The sequence below is a fragment of the Pongo pygmaeus genome, chromosome 3 (assembly GCF_028885625.2).
Source record: "Pongo pygmaeus isolate AG05252 chromosome 3, NHGRI_mPonPyg2-v2.0_pri, whole genome shotgun sequence".
In the NCBI taxonomy this organism is placed as follows: domain Eukaryota; kingdom Metazoa; phylum Chordata; class Mammalia; order Primates; family Hominidae; genus Pongo; species Pongo pygmaeus.
In genome coordinates, this window is record NC_072376.2 from 195,345,572 (window position 1) to 195,366,875 (window position 21,304).

Genomic DNA, 21,304 nt, shown 5'->3' on the forward strand with positions numbered 1-21,304 from the left:
ACTGAGCAAAATAAAGGAGAAAAAGTCAAGCGCCACGTAACTAAGCCAAACTGCAACGATAACATGCAACTGTTTGCAACTGTTTTACATGGGAGTATTTTATTATTTCATCGTTTAAAATGACCTTGGATCAATGTACTCAGAAACTTGGGTAGGGAGAAAGAATGTATTTTTCAAGCTACCAAACATGATAAAAAAATATAGTTTTCTGGGGGTTTTTTTGTTTTGTTTTGTTTTGTTTTTTCTGAGACGGAGTCTCACTCTGTCACCTAGGCCGGAGTGCAGTGGCGCGATCTCGGCTCACTGCAAGCTTCGCCTCCCGGGTTCACGCCATTCTCCTGCCTCAGCCTCCCGAGTAGCTGGGACTACAGGCGCCCGCCACCACGTCCGGCTAATTTTTTGTATTTTTAGTAGAGACAGGGTTTCACCGTGTTAGCCAGGATGGTCTCAATCTCCTGACCTCGTGATCTGCCCGCCTTGGCCTCCCAAGATAAAAAATATAGTTTTAAATGTTTTTCAAGATATCTAATAGTCAACATAAAATGTTTCTGTAGGGGTTTCTATAAAATCTATTATTTTTGGATATTTCAACATGTTGGTTTATACAACTTTCACATAGTTTCTTCAAAAGAGTAAAGATCTTGTTTGTTCCACCATAGGCCTACTGCTGCTAAGTTTTACTTTCCTTTTATAATGGCAAACTACTAATTTGTTTTATAAAGATAAAATTTAAATTTTAAGCCCAAATCTTTATTCACTATAAGTGAAAATGTTACACTAAGACCCAAAACAGGTTAGAAAGAGAGAAAAAGGAGGGAAGGAAGAAAGGAAGTAGACAGGAGCCAGTCTACATTGTGAGGTTATCATTTTTATCATAACTGTGTTATCACTTAGAAAAAGACAGTTTAAAAGCAGGTTAAACTGCAGTCAATGTGTATAGCTCTAGCTAACATAAATTAGACATAAGCAAGTCACCTAAAATTAAATACTCATACTGTATTTTAAGTTATTCTAGTTGCCTCTCCCACTCTGATTTTAATGCATCCAAATCGTTTTTATTATATAAGTGAAGTTTGAAAATGTCAGCCAGGATCCAAATTCCAGAATTTTATTAACAGCAAATAGTTGAGTAAAGTACTTGTAAGATGGGTAAGCAGATCTGATCCGTCTGCTTTTTCTCCTGTAACTCAGGGTCTGCCCTCTCTGTTGCATGCAATCAAGCACCATAGGTGCTAACCCGTTGGTGGTAGCAGTTTTGGTATTGTTGTATCTGCAACTTGAAGTGGATACAACGCCAGGAAAGTTTGTTTCCCAGCTGAATGGATTAAGGAAAGGGATTTGATTTGGATGAAACAGGTTGTTCTGGTGCCAAACAATATCCAGCTGTATGGCTTAAGAGCTCATCGTATTATCTTACATGTGATAAAACAACCAGCATAAGTTACATGGCGTGATGATCACCTTTTTTAAAAAAACACACAAATTAGCTACTTTCTTTCTGCCTCCAAAGTAAAGCTTACAGTCACAGCTAAGTGTATAGAAGACACTCCAGTGATGCTTAAAGTAAGAGACACTTCGTTCTTGCCAGGTTCTTAGCATCTCAAAATTCAAATGCCAGTACTCAAATACCAATTTTGTTATCAACACGTAGACTAAAGGAAGTGAAATAAAATTAAATAAATGGTACGTAAAATTTTTAAAAATGAATCTACATCTATCTATTGAGTGATTAGTGAGTGGTTTTCTTTAATATTGAATTGCTGCAGCCTCTCAAACAAGAGTAGTTCTACCCTTTATTCCAACCCTGGTGTTGTAATGCATCTCAATACTTTCCAGACAGAAAAGTTTATTTTATCGAATACTTTGACATAGATTGTGAGCTGGTCTCTTTGAATACATTTTAGAATCGATTTCTTCTGAAGATACAGCATATTACCACTGTAGCAAGAGAAATAATTAGATTTGGCCATACTGCTTCTACAAAAGCTGTCTCAAACAGATGGGGAGCCCGATCCTTCAGTGGCTATAAACAAATAAAATTCAAAATAATGCTATATGTCAGTAAGACAAGTAATTTATTAAAAGAAATCAATGACTAGTTGAATATAAAGAAGCTTCCAATTGCATATTTTTGTTTTCTACACTTCTCTTTCCCTTTTCCCTCATTCTTTTGCTCTCTTTTTGTCTGTCGTATAACTCTGCAGAGCTTGCATGCAGCAATATTTTTGGTTAAATTTCAAAACTGAATTTGCCCAAAAGAACAAAGAAAGCTGTTTTTAAGCTTTGATCTCATCATGGAGTTTCCATTCTAGAAGGGATGTAGATACTGCAGGCCAAATTTGGCCCTGATTCCCTAGGAAAATATAGTAATTTGAATTCAGAGGGAATTGGAATTTTTGCGTGTATGAGGAACGTGTTGGCCTTATAGCTTCAATCAACAAGTTCTGAACCTGAATGGCCCAAAGTAAGTCCTTCAATGAACTGTATATATTAAATCCAAGTCTCCATCTTCAAAAGCCCCTAGCAGTGGATAGAACGCAAAGATGAAAGGCTTGGTGAGAAGAGATAATTAAAACTTAATGGGTGCTTGTTGTGTAAGTAGGTGCAATGAAAAATGATCATTTTAGGTATTCACGTGGAATTTATAAAGAGTCCCGTGTGTTATAAGTAATTAATTTGGGGTAGTTAACACTAGGAAGATGACCCCTAAAAGATATGGGTCAAGGCTAACTGCCCAACTCTCTCTTCTGTTATGGTTTATGGGATGTTTTATACTTGATGTAAGAAAAAGACTAAATCCAAGAAAGCTGGAGAAAAGCTCACCTCTCCTAAAATTTTCTGTTGAATTGATTCGGACTAAAGCAATGACCTTTCAATTTTTTTTTTTTTTTTTTTGAGGTCTCTCCCAAAAGGTCTCCAGGGATTAAGGGGCATAAGATGTACCTTGAAAAAAAAAAAATAGACTGATTAGGGCCTTTGACCCGATGGTTTCAGAAATTAGAAGTATCTCTTGCCTTAGGTGGTGACCACAGAGGCATTTGCTCCAATTGCACCTAGACACAGCCTCTCAGGAAATGGCCGATCCCCCAACAAAGTAAGATATGGACTTACGGTGTCAAAAAGATGAGGGATAATTTTACAAAGCTTTTAGAACTTCAATCTCCAGTAAGCTACTGTATCTGTCTAGTGGCAGCTACTTTTGTTTGTGTGTGTCAGATGACTCTAGCCTGAATGAGCTTTTTCATACACGTTCTGTTTGAAGAAAAGCCTTGCTGTGTTCCTTCTTTTGTCATTCCTGTATCTGTGTAGTACAGTAGCATTGCTTTCTCCCAACCCTGCCAACCCTCCTCAATTCTGTTCTTCTTCTCTTCATCCCCCCAACACTCTAAGTTCCTTAATGTTGCTAGAAAAAAAATAGCCATTCTGATATCAAATCGGGAATAGGCTGATGGGGCTATTTTCTTCTTCTCATCTATATGATATTATTGATATACTTCATGCACTGCTGAATATCATCAACATGTGACAAGTACCAGCAGGGATTCGGTTATAAAACACGTATTTGCCACAGGTGAGAGAGTAAACGTAGATACAGGGACAAACATTTACAAAACAAACATGAAACTTAAAATGGAAAGGGAAAGAGAATGCGGAATAAGATTTACACTGATCCATTGAGTTCGAGGAGTGTCTATTTGGAAAGCAAAACCCCTTTGATGAAAAAGTTCAATGTGGTATCAGTATTAGCCACGTGAAGACTTTTTCTTGACAATCTAAAGTCTCTACACCAATGAAACAGGAACAATGGTTCAGAGAAAGCCGACAGAAGCTAAAACTTGAAAATAAATTTCTGAAACTAAAAAATCCTAAATTTTCTGTTAGATGTGTAAGATATTTCCTGATACAAGTTTGCTGTTGTAAAGTTTAATTATAAAATTATGAAAATAAATTCATTTTCATAGGTAAACAGGTCGTAATTAGTGTGTGCTCTTGGAAGAGACAATTAACTTCCTCCTTATTTAAAAAAATAATAATAACAAGAAGTCATGTTCTCTGCATTTAATCCTTCGTCTTTCTGCTTCTCCCTATGAAAAGAAAGCCACAGGACTTTTAGAGGAGAGAGTATTTTGATAAAGACAACAAAAGCTCTGAATATTTTAACTTTTATCATGGAAATTTTCAAGCATATTGAAAAGTAGCATGTACATATTGCCAATCTCGGTTCATTTATTCCTTCCAGATTATTTATTATCTATTTACTGCTGAATCACTTTAAAGCACATCATTTCACCTACAATACTTCAAAATAAAGCTCTCACAGATTAGGATGCTTATTTATGACCCTCCTATTTGTTTGCTTGTTTTTATAAGACCACCTTACCCCAAATAAGTACTTAATGGCAGCCAACGTTCAGTCCATTTGGAAATTTCTCTGATTGTCTTAAGAATGTCATGTTACAATTAGTTTGTTTAAGTCAGGCTCCAAACAAGAGTCACACCTTGTATTTTTCTCCTGTGTCTCCTGTATTCTATAATAATCTCCATCCCCTTTTTAATGCCAGTTATCTGTTGATGAGATTCAGAATATCTTTAAAAGAGAAGGTGAGGCAAGAAATTCCATCTCTATAGAGTGGCTCTGTGTGTTCTCTCTCACATCCCATCGCTTGGAGTGATGCTAAGATTGATCCATGGGTTCAGGTGTTGTCTGCCTGATCTATCCATTAGAAAGGTCCCTGTCCTTTCACCTTGAAGCCTTAGTATCTTTGGATGATTATTGCCTAGAGCCATTATTCCATTAGGGCCGACAAAATAATGAGTTTTATAAGCTATCATCTTTTATCAATTTCTTAAAATGCCTGCATATCAATTTGACTGTGGACCAGCAGCTGTGTCATTCTTTGCATAGATAACAACAAAGGCTGGGGTTATTTTTGACACCTGATGAAACCACAGACCTCATGAAGTATCATGGCACACAAATCTCAGAAGGGGTGTGACTGGATGTTGTGGAGAGTGAGTTACACAGGGAGATTTATTCAGCAGATAGCAAAATGGGCTCTGTGTCATTCAGTTTGGGGTGGTGGGGATGAAAAAACAAATATTGCCCCAGGCATGCGTCTGTCCTCTAGACATTTGGTAGGGGGCCATATGGTGGAGTATTTTTCTCTACTTAATATTATGAAGTCATTCTCCGAGCTCTCTGCAGATTTTCTCTATTAGATTATCTCAGAAGGCCACAGCTAATGTTGAGCCTATTTCTCACTTCATATAAAAGTCAAGCAGGCAGAAGGCTGAAAAATCCATTCAAGATTTCACTTGGTGGTCTTCTGTCTTCCCCAAATAAAGCCAATCAAGGAGAATAAAATGCGAGCTGAAATCATCTTATCTCCCAGAAGCCCCAAGGGCAGATGTAAGGTTCTGGCAAAGAATTAGTAAAGGCTCAGAGAATGAAATAAATATTTGTTTCCGATGTAATTTGAAGACATTGTGGACTAACAGCAACCTAATCTCTGAGAGAATAAAAACAAGTCTGTCTTTTAAATGGCCAAGACCCTTCTCACAATAGCTAGTAAATGGACTCCCGCTTCTGCTGTGCCGCTAGACACAAAAGTGACAAAGCATTATCTTTACTTGGTGATGGGGCTCTTCTTTGACCCACCTGGACCACCTATTAGTGTATAAGGAACACAGCTAGCGTTCTCTAGCCCCTCCAGAATGCCATATGAAGACAATCTCTCTCTTCCTCCTCCTTCTCTCCCTCCCCTTCCTTCCCTCACACCGTATCTCTCTCTCTCTCTCTCACTCTCTCTCTCTGTAGCATGCGTGTGCCACACCAAATTTCTTTACATGCAGTTATTTAAACAGCAGAGACTTTGCATGAAAGGTTTCCTTCCACTCCCTGCTTGTCTACTTCATCTTTTTCAGAAACTGCAAATTACAGAAATGATTTGGATATGTGTGAAGACCATGCTTTTCCTCAACTTTGCAGCCTTATTTGAGATACATGGAGCACAAGTTTTGAAAACAGGAGAATGAGGTCCAAATATGGGTCCAGCCAGCCACCCATGTGTCAGGTGGTCCTACCCAGTTCGTAACCCCCAGCTTACTCTGCTGCAAAATGGAGATATGACATTTATTTTTCAGGATTATTATGGGGCTTTGCGTTTTGTGTGTAAAAGAGCACATAGCAAGTAGAGGATATTCAATAAATGACTCAACAAGTGTTTGTTCCTACTGTTAATTTTTTTTGGAAATGTCCAATTCCTAGCACCGGTTTAAAACCCATTAAGTTTCTTTATCTCATGAAGCAAGTACAGTCTTTAAACAAAGTCCCCTGACTTTCCCATGCTGGCTTTCCTTGGGACAGTGGGCATGTGCCTGCTTGATGTCACTGTCACTTTGCATTGCTGGCTCGGCCCTTGCTACGGGCTGATGATTTCTTCCCAGGAGGAGCAAGAGGGCCATTTTAAAATCTCTAAAACATTTCCCCATGATATAGCACAAACTCAAACCCCTGAGATTTTTAGTGACTGTAGGATAGAGGCTCAGAGTCAAAAAGAGTGAGGTATGGTTCTTCCCACTCAGAGCCACCGACGTGGCTGGCATTGTTCAGTTCTACCCCCAGGGTTACTTCTGGACCGAGGCCTGAAATATTTCACACGGTTTGGCTGCCCCATCCTCCTTCCAAGTGCCTCGCTTGAGATCACTGGGCTTTTCCTTTGTTGTGAGGCTCAAACTCATCCTCTCTATGGCCAGGGAGTATGCATCGCCCTCACTGATCTCTTCACAGGAACTTCAGTTCTGCTCCCAAATTCTAGTCCATTGGTTTGAGTCTTGCTGAATGCTGACAGACTTTCGGAGGTCCTGGTATTCCGAGCACCAGAAGCCCAGTTTGGGTTCCCAAAACTCAATGAGTGATGACGGATGGAAGATATTCAACCACTTCACTTGTTTGAGATATGTGTTTACCAGGAGCGAGACCTCCTGTTATGCTTCAGGAGACCTCTCCTGAACTAAAGGTTCCTTCAGTGACCCAAATCTGCACCTTCCTTCTTGGCTTGTGAATTCTATACTTGGTCCTCCCCAGTAGGTCGTGTCCAGCCGTACCTGGAGGAGCCTTAAGGCAGGACATGTAAGTTCAGAACTGGCATTCGGGCCGCGCTTGTCACTGGCTCTCACCAGGTGAGGGTCATCTGCCACTGAGGCATGGAGGGGACCTCGGGGTTAGGAAGCTCTTAATCCACAACTGCTCTGCCAGTGGCAAGAAACAAAGAAAGAATCTAGCTCTCTCTGTTCTTCTTTGGTTTGCTTCCAGCATTTTCCTCTTGACTCATAAAACAAAAAGCTCATTGATGAAAAGCATCTAGAATGCTAATGCTGCAAATAACCAAAAAGAAAACCACAGAGAGTACAGAAAATGTTTTAAATGAAAAGAAAAATGACTAAGAATCATGTTACCTATAGTTCATCATTATTACTACTTTGGAATTTGTTTCAATTCAATGGGTATAAATAAAGTCTTAGTTATACTAGATGATTAAGTTCTAGAGATCTATCATACAACATTGTGGCTACAGTTAACAATACTGTATTGTATGCAAAAAATTCTGTTCACAGGGTGGATCTTATATTAACTTCCTACCATAAATTTTTTAAAAAATTGGAGGAATCATTACATACATATATAAATATGTGCCTGTGATATGCATGACATATGACATTTTTGTGTACCACACATACTGTGAGCATTAACTAGAATACCTCTCTTGTCTCTCTCTCTCTATATATATATGTATATATATATGCCTCTGTGTGTGTATGTAATAATTTCCCCCATACACAAACACACACACATGTAATTTCGTTTTTAAAAGTTAGCATTAGCTTGTTAATTTTTAAGCTTCAAAACAAGTGATGAAAATTTACAGGATCCAGAAAATCCAATTAGGCATATTGTTCCACTGCCAAACACGTTATAAATGTTGACTAACACTGGTGTTCATTGATAATCACTTGGAAGCTTGCCCTTGATTATTTAAAATTACTAAAGTCATTCATGTTTTATAACAACTCTGGAAAACACTTTGAACCTTTAAAGATGTTATAGTTAGCCAGTTGGAAAATTCTGATTTAGCCTCTTTTTCTATCTTGCGACATCAGTCAGTGATTTAATGTGTCTGAGTTTCTGGGCCTTCATCTTTCGAATGGGAATATTGACATATATTGAGCATAAAATATGGTAGAATATGTTTCCTCGGTCTTTCTCAACATTTTTGCCACTGCAATATGCGTGACATATGACATTTTCAGGTACAACGCATACTGCGAGCATTAACGGGAATACCTGTCTTGTCTCTCTCACAAAAGTAAATGTGTTAGAATGTAAACAAATGCAAATGAGTTCAGGATACCTAAATATATAGAAATAACATTTTCTCAGTTACATCCATCAGTGTTTGATGACAAAGAGGTTGAGATCCATAGTGTTAACGTACATAATAAATTGGTAAGCACCAAACTGAATAAGGTGCTGTTAGTTCAGTAACTACATTAAAGTAGAAGGTCTATTTCTCATTTTGCAGAATTCCCACCCAGGTGAGTAAACATTTTGCAAGTTTGGATACCACCTGACAAGAAACAATTAAGAAACGCAGTATTTAATTCGTTAATGTGTTAACTGATTTAAATTAAAGATAAGCTGTGTTCTTCATTTATTAGCAAGATTCAAGTAAGCAAGGCTTAGAGAAATAGAGTTGAGTTTCTTTATGACTGATTTTAATTATGAAATAACTTGCAAAGACAGCTCCCCATTTGTTCTATTTAGAAAAATTTCAGAAAGCCAATCTCTGAACTATGGTTGGTAGCTTTCAGAAAACAGCTTCATCTCAAATATTTGTTTATTATAAAAGCTAAATAGTATTCATCTAGGCATAATTCTAACTTTTATTGATTCGTAAAACTAAATTACCAGTAGTCATTTAAATAATAATGAGGGTTAAAATATGTAAATAAGTAATTGCTATACGTGAAATTTCCAAATATTTGCAAAACTGAGTTATCATTAATGAGAATTCGCTGTCAGGACCTACAGCAAATTAGGTAACTATTATTAAAAGGCTACAGAGCCGTAAAATTAAGCTTTCAAAACTACCTAAAATTATCATTGCCGACCTTAGGATTTTCTGACAGAAACTTTATCCCAACTATCAAGATAAAAGAAAAAAAATACTCTTTTGTCTATCGTCTTGAAACTTTTACTTCCTGTGGTTCAGTCTGAAAGATAATGCATCTGCTTCACATCAAGCAGTTTTTAGAACTCTCCTTGAGAATTTTTCCACCATCAGTGATTCATAACCACCTCCTTTATGTGATCGTATGATATACCTTTTAAAGTCTACATTTTAAAGTTATTTCAGGGGCCCACTTAATCAGGGTTCCAGAGGCCCTGTGGACTCTCCTTCATCTCCTCCCCACTTGGATTTTTGTCTCAGCATTCCCCAGCTTCTCTGCTGCTGGCGGCTCAAACCATGGTTTGACAGCAAGCCTTGGACCAAAAGAATAATTCTGGGTTTGTTTCATACCATGTATCTGGGGAATTCAAAATAAATAAAAATAAATGATATTTTTGTGAGCTGCAAATACATGTCCTACAATAAGAAAGATTTTTATTAAGCTTTTTTTAATGCTACAGTTCCAATATTGGCTGGTTTATTTTTCGTTTTCCTCAGAGAAGGGGTCTCACTCTATCGTCCAGGCTGGAGTGCAGTGGCGCGATCACTGCTCACTGCAGCCTCGAGCTCCTGGGCTCAAGTGATCCTCCCACCTCGAGCTCCCAAAGCGCTGGGATTATAGGCCTAAGCCACTGAGCCCAGTCCAATTATTGGTAATTTTTAATGATATTCAGGAAATATATAAGACCATCACAAAATGAGCATGAGCATTTATTATCCAACACAACAGATAATGTTTTTAAATCAGGAATGGGATTGGAAAGAACAGCATAAGCTCCAGGCAAGCAGGAATTAGGTCTGTTCTGTTTGCCCCTTCATACTCTGTACCTAGCGTGGTGCTTGGCCTGTAGTAGGCTCTCAAAAATATTTTTTAAAGAAAGAAACAGAAAAAAAATGGAGGGAGGAAGAGGAGAGAGCGAGAAAAAGCAGGAAAAACAAAACATTATCCACATCCAAAATCATGGTGCAGCCAAACCTAGAAAAATTCATGGCAGAGTAATGCTTAAGAGACTTTGGATATACTAACTTAATATAGTTCTACCCTCTTATTCGTCATAAAACAGAAGGTCCAGGGATGGGGAAGTTGTTGGGTATCTGGTTTTGTTTTTGTTTTTGGAGACAGCGTCTCACCCTGTCTCCCAGGTTGGAGTGCAGTGGCATGATCATAGCTTACTGTAACCTCAAATTCCTGAGCTCAAGCAATCTTGCCACCTCAGCCTCTCTAGTATGTAGGACCACAGGCATGTACCACCATGCCCTGTTAATTTTTAAAAATTTTTTGTAAAGATGGAGCCTTGCTATGTTGTCCAGGCTGGTCTCAAAGTCCTGGACTCAAGCGATCCTCCTGCCTCGGCCTCCCAAAAGCACTGGAATTACAGGCATGCACCACTGCACCTGGCCAGGGATGGGAAAGTTGACATAGCCACTGAGAAGCATGTCAGTCTGAGCTAATTGAATTAATTTGACCATAATAATATCGGCAATGTCTCTCTTACTATATTGGTGTATGACTTATGGTTCCATTCAGGAAGATTACTTAGCAAACTGCATCAGTTTTTTTTTTTTTCTCTTCATGCTACAGAGGAAATTGAGATCAAAGGTATGGGAAACTACTTTCCAGAGACTTAGCTGAGAGAGAAAATAACTTAACATCTCTCTGTAATAAAGAATGGGCCAGATGTGGTGATTCACATCTGCAATCCCAGCACTTTGGGAAGATCAGGCAGGCAGATGGCTTGAGCCCAGGAATTGGAGACAAGCCTGGGCAACAAGATAAAACCCCGTCTCTACAAATATAAAAATTAGCCGGGCATGGTGGTACATGCCTGTAGTCCCAGCTACTTGGGATGCTCAGGTGGGAGGATTACTCGAGCCAGAGAGGTCGAGGCTGCAGTAAGCTGAGATCATGCCACTGCACTCTAACCTGGATGACAGAGTGAGACCTCCTTGTCTCAAAAAAGAAAAGAAAAAAAAAAAATTCAAACTCCTTCCTCCATTATTAGAAGCAAGATAATTTATTAAAATGCTAACCTTGAAATATGAGTTTGTGTTCCCCAGAAAGATCCTAAAGAAGATGGCTAGATGACACTTTAGGGAGGCTGAACTCCTAGCAATGAACTCCAGTCTCCCTAAAAATTCTCCAAGTCACAGAGACCAGGGACCTGTGGAGACAATGTGACCTGGGCAATATCTTTGACTGGTGCCCAGTGATTGCAGGGAACTCCTCAGCAGCTGAATCCATTGTAAGTCACACAATCTTGACTGAGATTGAATTTCCAGACCCCAGGGACGTCATGTGTTGGATTCAGGATTAAGTTGATCTACAGAAAATTAGGAAATGCAGTATTCTAAGCTCACTTGAGTCTGTGGATTGGGATTCCTATTCATTACACATTGTTTTACACATTAATTGATCACTTGCTCTTTACAAGAAAGAGAACTTAGTTTTGCCAAAAAAAAAAAATCCCTGACTGCAGTGGAGGTGTTAAGCACACCTTGAGGTATGAATCTAGTCCATTAATAGGCCCAGTGGAGCAGCACTTTATTGACAAAACTGGAATCAAAAGCTATAAATGGACCGTAAGAATGACAGCCAGGGCTTTTATATGTTATAATATTGACAGGAATGGTGCAACATCAAAATTAAAAACCTGACATCATTGAAAGAATAATAATTTATTTTTAGATCCTTCCTCTTATAACATATGCAGTAAAATTCTAAACGTGTGCAAACAACTGGAAGGTATCAATTTTTAAATGTTTTAAATTTGCCATCGCTGGTCTAGGTGCCTGGGTGGCACCAGTGAACAAAGGATGAAGATTCTAAACCTCTGGTATCTAGGGTGGATAGAAAACAAACAGTAAGCATGACAACTAAGTAAATTATAACAAGTTAGAAACTGACGAGCAGAAAAAAAAGGAACCTGAGCAAAAGAACCAGAGCAGAGAAAACAGAGACGGAATGCTGTTTTAAATGGCTGGGCCTCAGGCCTGCAATCCCAGCTTTGGGAGATTGAAGCAGGAGAATCCCTTGAGGCTAGAAGTTTGAGACTAGCCTGGGAAACATAGTAGTTTGAGACTAGCCTGGGAAACATAGTGAGGCCCTGTCTCTACAAGAAAAAAATAAATAAGACTATTTAGCTGGGCACAGTAATGCATGCCTGTAATCCAAGCTACTCAGGGAGCTGAGGCAAGAGGATTACTTGAGCCCAGGAGTTGAAAGCTGCACTGAGCCAAGACTGTGCCACTGCACTCCAGCCTGGGTGACAGAGCCAGACCCTATAGCTAAAAATAAATATGAATAAAATAAGTAGAATAAAGTAAATGGAGCTCACGGTAGGTCTCACTAGGAAGACGACGTTTAAGCAAAGGCTTGAAGGAGAAGATAGAGTTATCCCAGGAGATAACTGGAGAAGAAGCATTTGGAGAAGAGAAAACAGCAACAACATAGAGGGCAATGCCCATGTCAAATAAAGGGGACACCGGCAGGGGTAGGCTGGGAGAGCCTGCAAACCATAATGCCGGCCTAATCCCTGTGAAAGGAGAGAGGGAAGGAAGGAAGCTTGGTCAGCAAGAGCCTCAGACTGTACTGCAGCTCTGAGATGGCCTCAGACAGACCAGTGGGGAGCCACTCAGTAGAGGCTGCTCATTCAAGGAGTCCTGCATGCGGAAGAAATGGCTTGCCTCAGTCATTGGCTGGGTAGGAGCATAATCTTGGCATGGGTAGCACACAGCTGGGAGCTGGGAGCTGTATTCTCATGATGGCCATAAGGCAAGAGTGCCTAGTATGGTCAAATAGCAAAAATGAATCAATGCTGGCCAGGTGCGGTGGCTCACACCTGTAATCCCAGCACTTTGGGAGGCCGAGGTGGGCAGATCATTTGAGGTCAGGAGTTTGAGACTAGCCTGACCAACATGGTGAAACCCCATCTCTACTAAAAATACAAAAATTAGTCAGGCATGCTGGTGCATGCCTGTAATCCCAGCCACTCAGGAGGCTGAGGCAGGAGAATCGCTTGAACCCAGGAGGAGGAGGTTGCAGTGAGCCGAGATCACGCCACTGCACTCCAGCCTGGGCGACAGAGCGAGACTCCATCTCAAACAAACAAACAAAAAAAAGAATCAGTGTGGCACAAGCTGAATGAGCAAGAGGGAAGCAGCAAGGTGGTCAGTGCAATAAGGGGTTCAAAGTCAGACCATTGGCTTTTCACTCTAAGTGGAATACGTTTACTACCAGTGAAAATCACTGAGCAGAGGTGACATGATCTTACTTCTTCCCCTACCCTCTTTCTTTAAAATTATAGATTCAGGAGGTAGATGTGCTTGTTTGTTCCATGGGTATTACATATGTCATGGTGGAGAGTGTAATGGGCTTCAAGTGTACCCATCACCCAAATATTAAACATTGTAACCAATAGGTAATTTTTCAAACCTCACTCCCTTCCCATCCTCCCTGCTTTTGGAGTTCCCAGTGTCTCTTAGTTCCATCTTTATGTCCTGTTGAGTTCCCACTTATGTGTGAGAACATGTGATATTTGATCTTCTGCAGATGAGTTAGTTCACTTAAGATTACGGCCTCCAGTTCTATCCATGTTGCTGCAAAGGACATGATTCATTCGCTTTATGGTTGTGGAGTAGCTCTTTTTTTTTTTTTTTTTTGAAACAGGGTCTCACTCTGTTGCCCAGGCTGGAGTGCAGTGGCACGATCTTAGCTCACTGCAACCTCCACCTCCCAGGTTCAAGCTATTCTCGTGCCTCAGCCTCCCGAGTAGCTGCGATTACAGGCAAGCACCACCATGCCTGGCTAATTTTTGTATTTTCAGTAGAGACAGGGTTTCGCCATGTTGACCAAGCTGTTCTCCAACTCCTGACCTCAGGTGATCTGCCCTCCTCAGCCTTCCGAAGTGCTGGGATTACAGGCATGAGCCACCACTAAGCCGATTGCTTAGTATTTCATTGTGTCTATGTGCCACATTTTGCTTATCCAGTTAACTGTTGGTGCACACTTAGGTTGGTTCCATGACTTTGCTGTTTTGAATAGTGCTGCAATAAACAGCTGAGTACAGTTACTACTGTTTTAAGAGCACCACTCTGGCTACCATGTTGGAAGAGGTTGTGAGGAGACCAAGGTAAAAGCAGGGGGACTGGTTAGGCAGCTACTGCAGGGAGCCAGATGAGAGATGGAGGGACTCAGGCACAGTGCGCAGTGGTAGCAGAGGAGGGGGTGAGCAGACACTTGTGGATAAATATGGAAGCTGGAACCAACAAGAAGGGCTAAAAGACTGCATATGGAATGTAAGACAGAAATGGAGGATGCATGTGTTTCCTTGGTCTGCCATAACAAAGTACCACAAACTGGGTGGCCTAAATGATAGAAAATTATTGTCTGACAGTTCTAGTGGCTACAAGTCGAAAATCAAGGTGTCAGTGAGGTTGGTTTCTTCTGACAGGTACTCTTCTTGCTTCTAGTAGGCTCAGGCATTCCTTAGCTTGTAGCCGGCATTCTCCCTGTGTGTTCACAGTGTTTTCTCTCTGTGTTTGCCTGTCTGTGTCTAGAATTCCCTTTTTATAAGGACATCAGTCATACTGGGATTAGGGCCTACCCTAATGACCTCATTTTAATTTGACCATTGTTTTTTGAGACAGGGTCTCTCTCTGCTGCCCAAGCTGAAGCACAGTGGCACAATCTTGGCTCACCACAACCTCCACCTCCTAGGTTCAAGCCATTCTCGTGCCTCAGCCTCCTGAGTAGCTGTGATTACAGGCAAACACCACCATGCCCGGATAATTTTTGTATTTTTAGTAGAGACGGGGTTTCGCCGTGTTGGCCAAGCTGGTCTCCAACTCCTGACCTCAGGTGATCTGCCGTCCTCAGCCTCCCAAAGTGCTGGGGTTACGGGCATGAGCCGCCATGCCCAGCCACGGTTGCTTAGTATTTCATTGTGTCTATGCACCACATTTTGTGACTATGAGACTATGTGACTATCTCACATTCACAGGTACTAGGGGTTAGGACTTCAGCATCTTCTTGCAGGATACAATCCTACCTGTAACAGAGAATGTATAAAAGAATTTTGCACTGAACAACTGAAAGGTTGGAGTTGCTGTCAACTGAGATGTGGAAGGCTGTGAGTGTTAACAGGTTTGGATATAGTCCATTTGAGATATTTATTAGAAATCAAGTGGGAATGTCAAATAGGCAATTATACAGACACAACTTAATGTTCAGGAGACAGATCAGATCTGAGCTAAAGATATGAATTTGGGAGTTGTCCGGATAGAAATGAATAGTATTTAAAGTCACGACCTGGAGAAGATGGAGCTACAAATCAAGCCCTTCGATACTCCAGAGTTAAATCAGGGGAGAAAAGAAGGAACCGACAAAGGTGATTCAGAGTGACCGAAAGAATAAGAGAAAACTCAAGGGAGATATGATTTGCCACTATTGAGAGCTGAGTAGAAGACAGGCCCTGTGCTATGTGACGTACACATCATCTCTAATTCCAACAACACTGCAAAGAGAATGCGCCCCTCGTTTGCTCAGTTGAGCCAGCTAGAGCTAAGAGAGACAGCGTGGCATTGTGCTTAGCAGCATGAGCTGGACCGCCCAGCTTCAAATCCCCATTTTGCCTCCTCCCTAGCTCTGAAATATCATGCAGAGTACTTTGCCTCTCTGTGTTTTGGTTTCCTCAACTATGAAATACAATAGTACCTACCCCCATAGGATCGTTAAAAGGATTAGATGAATTAAAACTCTTTTTAAAAAGAACCACTGTTAAAGTTTCTTGAACAGAACACAGCGCACAGCAAATGCTACATTATTGCCTGTTACATAAGTAAATGTATGTAAATTAAGTAAGTTAAAAGTCTCACAGCTCCTAAGAAGCAGAAATAGGATTTGAACCTAGGATTTTCTGCATTTGAAGCCCATCCTGTTTCTATTGTATCACAGTGAATGTGACTCTTTCCTTAGCATTAGCATAGATTAATTAATCTAATTAGGGGAATTGATCATTTGGAAAAATGAAGAGACAGTTCTGGAAAGCTGCATTAAGGATGTTTTACTAAATAAGAAATGAAGTTTTGAGAGGATAAGTTGTCATATAAATGTGAAAGCAATAAAAGAGACAGAGAACCACAAGAGAGGCCTAGACCCGCGGGTCTAACATAGGGGAAGACTCACCTTTTGAGGGCCTCTTCTTCACAAAATCAGGGCACCTGGGGTGGGTATTTTAGGGGGAACTAAGAAGATAAAGGACTTTGCTTCCCTCTTGTCTTACCTGGGACCAATCTTCTTCCTGTGGATGCTCACCATCAGGGGTGAGGTGACCATGAAGATCTGTTTAAAGTCTATGCTGAAAGAAGTAATCAGAGAGAATCAGAATAGGATAACGTTCACAAGCTCTTGGTTGAAGAGGACTGAAAGTAAGAACAATCAGTATCAAAGACGATGGCAAAGTCAAGGAGAGTGACTGAGAGAGAGGCCTTTCATGTTGATTATGAAGAGGCCAAGTCATTCCAAGTAAAGTTGCAGTAAAGCAAAGAGGATAAAATAGTTTTAACAGATCTGCAAGCCAGGGTGACAGAAGATGAAGTCTGGAAGAATAATCATGGAAAGTGGAAGTGGCCAGAATGAATCATTTTAAAGTAGCTGAAAGAGAAATTAAACCAATGAAAACAGAATCGTAACTCTTGGGGCTGGAAGGGTCCTGTGGCATGAGCTACTGGAATTGTTCTCTACATGGTGGGAACCGAGGCATAGAGAAACCCAACAACTTCCCCACATTCTCACATCTGGTTACTGGCAGAACCAGAATGAGAAGGGCTGAGCCATAAGTGAAGCACCAATTTTGACAGGTTTTCTTAAAGAGCAAAAGGGGGCTGGGCGTGGTGGCTCATGCCTGTAATCCCAGCACTTTGGGAGGCCGAGGCAGGCGGGTCATGAGGTCAGGAGTTCGAGAACAGCCTGACCAACATGGTGAAACACCATCTCTACTAAAAATACAAAAATTAGTGAGGCATGGTGGTGCGCGCCTGTAATCCTAGCTACTCAGGAGGCTGAGGCAGGAGAATCAGTTGAACCTGGGAGGTGGAGGTTGCAGTAAGCCAAGATGGTGCCACTGCACTCCAGCCTGGCGACAGAGAAAGAGTCCATCTCAAAAAAAAAGAAAAGAAAAGAAAAAAAAAAAAAACAGAGCAAAAGGGAATTTACAGACTGATTTTTCTGTTCAAGAGGAAAGAAAGAATATAAAGCCTATATGGGAAGTTCAGGTGGGAATTAAGCAGCAAAAGGCCATCTCACTATCTGAAACTTAGGAACGTGTGAAATAAAGGGCCAGAAATAGACAAGGGAAGTATGAATTGTGGTCTCTTGTTCTGCTTAAAAGAATAAAAGAAGACCTTTGAGGAGAGCCACAATGGGTAATGGGTTACAAAATTTAATCTTTGAGATTAGGGACACTTTGAAGTTTATGGATTGCTTAAGTGAAAAAAAAAAAAAAAAAGATAGTTATCTGTAAAAGGAGAAATATTCCAAATATTTGTTTTTCCTAAACTTAACTATTCTACATTTTTGTTGAAGAAGCAAAATATATGCTAAATTAAGCCTGACATAAATATATATATATATGACATCTTTGGATGACTACCATGGTATGGACTAGGGAATTCAGCTTGAAATTTATAGCACTGATATAGAGTTTTTTTTCTTTGTATTTCTTATGTTTGTATTGCAGTAATGAAGAAATATGGAAGCCGTCTGGTGGCCAAATAATATCTGTAAATTCCCATGGATAAAGCCTCCCGTTTATATTTCAAAGTTATTAAGTTCAAGTCCTGTTATAGCTCTACTTTTATTGGTTTTTCCCCCATCAAGGCAATTATTGATTGATTAATTCTTATTGGCTTTCTAAAGTAGAAAAAAATTATGGCTGAAATAAAATACTTCATACAGAGCAAAAAGTAAGGTATATATAAAGTGAAAGTCTGAGCGGAGAGGTGAAACCTTGATTCCAGCTACCCAGGTCTCTTGTGCACAGGTGCTCTGCCACAGGGAGAACACTTGGCTTGGCGTGGGTTCAGGAGGGACCAGAGTTGCTTGTGTGGGGACCAGTGTTGTTTGTCAGGCTTTTGGCCAAATGATGTTGCTCAGCCCCTTGTCCAATGTAGTGTGCAAACGCTGTCACGCCCTCATCTCACTCAGCCCTATGATCTGTGGAAACTGAGGCTCAGAGAAGTCGAGTGACTTGCTCAATGTCACACAGCCAGACATGACAACCCCAGATTCAAACTGAGGTGGTTTTCTTTCTTTCTCTATCTTTATGTTTTTAAGTTTGTTTGTTTGCTCGTTTTAGTTTTTGTTTTACTTCTGACCCAGGCAAAGTGGTAGGTGTGGCCAAGGCTCTGTGACGATGGAAGGTCCACTAGTTATAACCTGTGAGTCACACCGGATCTCAGTTGGGCTTAGAAGCCCAGGCAGGTTGAAAGCCTCTTTGGAAGAAGTTGCCTTGACTACAAACAGAAACTGAACCCACTTTTCCTGCAGGCCCCAGATCTGTCTTACCAGCTTCACCTCAAAAGCAGTAACTTATTTGGCTTGAAGGACCAGTTCTGACCTTTTAAAACAGTGGAGGAGGGGAGTGCCAGTTCCCTAATGTCAGAGGCAATATTTTTATTCCACAATGTGGGTAAAGTGATCTCTCAGACAGACAGCAGTCCCCTCTGGGGTTCGCAAGCCTTCTGAGTGCAAAGGTTATCTTCCTGGTAACTCATCTCTCCCACATTGTAGACTTCCTCCTCCAGGGTCCCATATCACTGCGGAAGTTGTGGTCTGGAAGGAGAGTCCAGGCAAGGGCTGGAACAAAATTACAAATATAAAATAAATTTCATAGCAAACATGCTTCATTGAAATGTCTAAATTGAACTATATAAAACTGCTTTTGGGGGAAGGTCAAAAATGGCTGAATTACAGCAATTCCATATATTCAACTGAATACACATACCACAATCACAATCAGAATGCTTATTAAAGGGTAATATTGGACCCAATCAACTTACTCACATTGCCTTGTAAACTTCTTTTCTATTTTTAATCTCACCCTCTAAGTTTTCTTAAGTTTTGTAATCTTAAAACTCACAGCTCTTTTTCCATGTATCTAATTTCTAATTTTCAAATGTAAAATATCAATTAGTCATTTAACAATAACTAGAATACAAATGAAAATGATTACATTGAATTAGGTCTGGTAATTCCTTTACTGTTATATAAGACAGCATTTGGTTTTGCTTCTCATCTTTTGCAAAATTCTGAAATTTACGCCTATTTTTTCTTTCTTTTTTTATTTTTAAAAATTGGTTTACTGTAATGAATTAAATGTCCTGAAGAGAAATCTAATGGACTAAGCATTAGATGATATTTCAAGAAACACAGAACCACAGGGTAAAAATGGATGGGAATGGTATATGTCTTACTGTGTTCATATGTCTAGTCGTGGGCAAGAGGCGGTCCAGGACTCCAACACCCCCATGCGTGCCACATTAATTGTCACCTTTGTTCCTCTCCTCCTCCTGTGATTCCCAACACTTTTAATGTTCTCTTCCCTCTCCTCTGCCTGTCCAATTCTCACTCATTGAGCCCCAAATCTTTTCATGAACTATTCTTTTATTTCTACAGCTGACGCGCTGTCTCGTCTTCCTCAAAGTCTCCACCTACTACCTACAATTTACTCCCAATTTCTTCATTAGGTTAACTAACGAATTTTTGCAGGTTAATAGTTCCAATCTAATCCATGAATATTTTGACTCTCTTATGGGCTTTGGGGCTCCTCAAGTCCTGTTAGGTTCAAAGGAGGGACTTGAAGACTTATAGAATGAATAACTGTTTTTTAAATGTAACAGGTATACTAGCTGTACTTTAAAAACGTATATAAATCACCCATAAATATTCAAATTTATTGAAACTAAAACAGAGGTATTAAAAACAAGAGATTAAGTAGATTACATTAATATTGTATGAGGTTTTCTAAACTCTATATAGAGAAACAAGTTTTCATCAAAACAGAAAGAGAAAGTATTACATCACTTTCATTTAGTCAGGTAGAAGCTGGAAGGGGTTGGACTTTGGTAGGATTTGGGGAAAACTGATAAGCAAAACAAGAATTTATCATCTAGGCTTGAAAAAGGAGTAGATAAAGATAGTCCAAAGTGACAATGACCAAGAAAAGTGGAAAAAGTCACAAGAGACTATAACAAGGATAGACTTTAGGAGGAAAGTAAAGGTTTAGTATTATTATAATGACGGTTATTACTCCAGGCTTCTGACAAGACACTCTGGCCAGAGAAGGTAAGATGTGATGAGTTGATCCACAAGTTGGCCCCGTCATTAGGTACTGAAGTGGTGACCAGACTCCAATTTAAGATAACCCATAGACTGGAATCAAATTTGAGGTGGCGTACGTGGGAAGTGAACATTTGCCTGTGGGGGTGAATCACACCACACAGGACCTTGAACCTAAGAGGGATCAATAAATCCCTGTGGTATACAGACCAGGAGGGAGCTAAGCTGGGGTCCATAATAAATATCAGTGGGAGTAGAAGAGAAAACAATATGAAAGAAAGACGACGGCTATCAGAGAAGTAATAGCAGAAGCAGTAAGAGATGATTTCAGAGGAAGGAATTTCAGCGGCGCGATTAAGCAGAATGAAATCAACTGAGCCAAAATGACAAAAAGACCACGTTGAACAACAACTAACAGCTACCGTGATGTTTTGCAGACAAAGGGGTCAGTGAAAACCTTTCCAAAAAATAAAACTTGTCTTCAGTAGGAAAAAAGAAAACAATTCAGAGCCTTAGTATGTATGCCTTTGGGAGGCGGATGTACAGTATTGAAAATGAAGGTAACTTTATTTTAAAGAATTTTAAAGAATACCTCCTTTTACAAAGAATGATTAGACACAAGCTACTTCCATTCAGTCAGATGCTCTCCCTGAGAGTAGCTTAGGCACTTCTGGAGCTACATTAATCTTTTTCAGTCCCTGGAGCACCATTAAGTACAGGCAGCAGTAATTTACTAAAT

The 21,304-nt window shown here is 40.1% G+C and overlaps 1 pseudogene; it reads right to left on the minus strand.

Annotated features, from left to right (window-relative positions):
- LOC129034635 (cyclin-H-like) overlaps positions 1-21,304 on the minus strand; it is a 73,245-nt pseudogene that overhangs the window by 51,524 nt on the left and 417 nt on the right.